Source organism: Sinocyclocheilus anshuiensis, unplaced genomic scaffold, assembly GCF_001515605.1.
Source record: "Sinocyclocheilus anshuiensis isolate Anshui unplaced genomic scaffold, SAMN03320099.WGS_v1.1 scaffold596, whole genome shotgun sequence".
NCBI lineage: Eukaryota > Metazoa > Chordata > Actinopteri > Cypriniformes > Cyprinidae > Sinocyclocheilus > Sinocyclocheilus anshuiensis.
Window position 1 is genome coordinate 77732 of NW_015554089.1, and position 4559 is coordinate 82290.

The following is a 4559-nucleotide window of genomic DNA, read 5'->3' on the forward strand; positions in this document are numbered from 1 at the left end:
GTGTCATGCTTCCCTTGCCCTCATGTATTCATGCCATTGGTTCTCTTGTTCATTGTGTCATGTTCTGATTGGTTGTCTTAGTCATGTGTCTTGTTTCCCATTGGTTTGTTCTTGTCTTGTGACCCTCTTGTTTGCTATAAGTAGCCATCATGTTGCCATTGTCTCTCGTCGTGTATTGATGTTGTAACCCGCTGTCGGTGAGTCTAGTCTGTTCATGCCTCGTCAAGTCTGTTCATGCCTAGTCAAGTCAAGTAAAGTCTGTTCATGTCAAGTCAAATCATGGATTATTGTTTGGATGTTTGGATCACACTTTAAATAAACTGCACTTGGGTTCTCACTTACGCTCGCCTTCAGTGGACTAATTCGTTACAGCTAGCTAACTGTGCTTTTGCACATATTTGCACATAACATTAATATTATTGCAGATCTTGTTATACACTCATGCTTTTTTTAGTATTGAATTGAATTGACATTGACATTGGTTTCCATCGGCAAAGCTGAGCAAAGACTTAAAGATAAAAAGAACAAGATTACAGGGAGTCAATTGGTTTCGGTGGTTTGTTATTAATTATCAACCAAACTCATCATGTTAGATTAACAAGAAAGGATTTTCATTGAATTACTGTTGGTTGTGAGTTCATTGAAGCACACATCTGGATCCTGTAGTTGAGGATTTCTGACTAAAGAACAGTACAATGTGCAGCTGACTCCAGTGAAACACTTCAGTATTAGTACTGAAAACCAGCCTCACGTATAATCATTTATTTTGTAAAGGCTATCTGTGGTACCTTAAGTTAGTGTCAATAGTTACAGTGTGACGTGTCTGCACTGGAGACATGCGGACACTGCACATGCCAGCGGTGACATCACGGGACGATGAGCTCATCAGATACTGCTCCGAGTCGAATGTCAGTCTCTTGTGTTGGTTCTGTTGGCAATCAGGCATTAGATGACATTTGTGTTGCTCTCAGACTGACATCACTGTGTCAGACGTCAGTCTTCACCTGCAGTGCTTTAACTAGTTACTCTAGTCTTCTTTTATCTTGAAATGGTTATATTTATATAAGGTAGCTGTATCAAGCTAAGTGATTTTATCCAAATGCTTGAGAAAATGGTCAATATAATTAAAATTTGGCATGAGGACTGAAAATCGTTCATGCAACTGTTTAAATTTTTTTTTTCATGTTTGCTGTCTTATGAAATATGTATATTAGCTGTATGCAGATTTAACAATGTTAACTATATCAAATGAATTTCAATAAAAACTTGACAAACTCTAATCCTAGCAGTCATGTTATACAGTGTTTTGTTCTTTTTCTGTAGCATCACATTGTTATATTGCTACAGCATTATGACTCTTGTTGTGTCTGTGTCGTGTAAATCAGTGTTTTTAAGTGTGAGTCATGAGGCTCTTTGTTCATTGTTTTAGACAATAGTGACACACTGAAGCACATCAGTTTTGAGATGGAAACCTTGCGCGCGCACACACACACACACACGTTTGTTTCACTATGTTAGTGAGCTTATCTCATAGACTTCCATTGTTTTGTCCATTGTCAGGTTAATTATATTTTCTATGGCCTAACTCATCCCTAAAACACAACCATCACAGAAACATGCAAAACACTACATTTAAGGTGAGCGTGATTTCACCAAGTATAACATGTTCCTGGATCAACATCGTGAGCATGATTTCACCAAGTACAACATGTACAACATCATTCCAATCAACCAATCAGAATTGAGAGATAACTTTTCAGGAAATGTCAGTTTTAGGCTTACAATCAGGATTAGGTGCTTCTACACCATTGTTAATCAGCTATCATTTCACACTGTTTTTAGGAATACATTTTGGTTCGGTTTAGGGGTAGGGATTGGGTTAAGTCTGTATTTTTGGACAGTAATGTTGATCCAGGATCAACAAAAGATGTTGATCCAGGAACATGTCTTACTTGGCAAAATCACGGCGACCAAGATTTAAATAGAAACATGATTTTACTGATTTAGAAGCCCTTTTAACTAATGAAAACCAATCAAATGTGCTCACTAGTTGGTTGATCTTTGATCTTTCACTATATAAGTGAGGAAATTTGGCCCTCACAAGTATAGCTAAACAAGTACACGCGCACACACACACAATAACATGGCTGTCTAAATGAGGACATACTGTGGTCTTCTGTTATTTCTATATAAAACTAAGCATACTGACTACAGACTCAATCTGCTGTTAAAAGAAAACAACATTATTTATTCATTTATGAATCATTTTAACACGACAATGTCCCAAAGTGGCCTCAGAGATTTTGTCTGGCTTAACTCACTTCTGGGGACAGTTTTGTCCCCTAACAGACGCCTCGCGCTGCCAGAGGGGCTCAGTCAAATAAACGGCTGCAGTGTTTGCAGGCTCCAGTAGTGATGGGACGATTGATCCTGGCTCCGATGCTCCGACACAGTTTTCAAAGCACTATTGTATCACACACTGTGCCGATGCTCGTATCGAAATGACAATACCACGTGATTGATTATGTTTGAAGCTTCGAACGCCATGCAGTATCGGAAGAAGCGAACAGCTGGTTTGAAAAAAATCAGCACTTAGTTGTGTGTGTGTACACTTATTTGGGATTCAGTAGAATATAGTTTAGAATAACCTCAACACCAGACAGAAACTGAATGCACGTCACACATCTATTGCATTTTATCATGTTCTAGCTGGGGTCTCAGAGACCCCGAACAGCTCACCCAAAATATTTTTTGCTACTACTCATGTCAATTATTAATTATAATCACACACTTGTGCATTTTATATTATTGATCAATATGTGAATCCATTGACCGGACTACGCATGACACGAGTTGGCACAGATTAAAAACTTTTTCAAACCATCCTCTCTGCTCTGCGATGTTTCGTTAGATAGGCTGGAGAAACCGAGTCTGACCACCAGATGTCGCTAATGCGCACTGTGTTAAAAAGCTTCGAGTAATGAACTGTTTTTCTGCACAATTTGATGAAAGCCTCAAACGGTTCAGGAAGCCTCGGTTTCAAATCACTAGTCTCCAGTATTCCCTGTGTCTGGCTGTGAGGCTACGTCAGTGGTTCCTGTGGTCATGTGATGGTTTTCTGCAGGAATGTGTGTGAGGAATGTGGCTGAATGACTCGCTCACGCCTCAGAGCGAAGCTTTATGTCACACTCAGCTTACATCTCATATTAAAGTGTCTTCTCATCAGAGTGACACATCTGAACTCTAATCACAGCAGTCTTGATCTGTGAAGTGTGTGATCCAGTGTACCAGATGCATCTGCAGACAGGAGGGAAAAGCATTGGATGTCTAGCACATCCTGACCATACATGAGTTCAACTTTGACCTTTGCAGGCTGGCTGCAGTGAATCATACTGTTGTATCTAGCTGCAGATTGTTCAGCCAGCAAAGCATTAAAATGCATCTTTACAAAACATTTCCAATGGGAAAAAGAAATTAGACACAACTTTAGACATTAAGATAGGCTGTAATTCCTAACAGCCTCATTTTCTTTGGTGTTTTAGTTAATATTACGCCTGTTCTGATGGTCCATGAGATTACTGATACACTGTATGTTATTTTGCTCCTCATATTTAAAGTTTGTGTGTAAGTCTGTCGATTGCCACAATTTAAAAAGCAGAAAACAGACGCTGCACATCCACAACACTGCTGATGAGCAGTGGTGTAAAGTATTTGAGTAAATGTAATTAGTTACTGTACTTGAGTATCTTTTTGGCTACTTTGTAGTTTTACTGGGTATCAAAGTAGCAACTTTTACTTTCTACTTAACTACATTTTTGAACAGGTATATGTACTGTACTCCACTACATTTGTAATGAGTGTTGCAATTACTCATTACATTTTGCATGGCATCTAACTTTTTCAGCAGCAGTTTATTTCTTCTACAAAAGCTGCAATATTGCCATGTACAGGGTGTTAAAGGTACAGTACATCTTGTGCGTTTTGCACTTCTCGTGTAGTGTGTCATACATTGTGTCCCAATTCATAGGCTACGTCCTTCGAAGGACCCATTTGAAGGCCGATTACGTCATGGAAGCGCGACGAAGGCTGTCCCAATTCAAACACTGCGTCCTACGAAGGCTGCATTTGAAGTAGAGACCTCCCGCCCGCTCCCGCAAGATTCTGTCCCGCGCCCCCCCCCGCTCCCGCAGAAATATATCTTATCTGGTCCCGCTCCCGCCCGCGACATTCATGTTTTGTCCCGCTCCCGCCCGCAAAAGCCCACATAAAAGTAATCTATAGCCTTTTTCAGTACATCGAAGAAATTTACATGAAATGGTTCTGTAACATCTCCTAAGCTCCACAACATCCCAGCATAAACACTCCCGATAAAATATTTGTTATTTAGGCTAAGCATCAACATTAACAAACCACTGTTATTTTTAACAGAAAAGCAAACATGGGCTGCTGCGTGCATGGTTTGGCATGGCAGAATGTGAGCAGCGCTTCCTTTATTATTACTAAAAGCTGACATCTCAGTTAATCTCTATCTCATAAAGCTCTGTTATAACACAATAAAT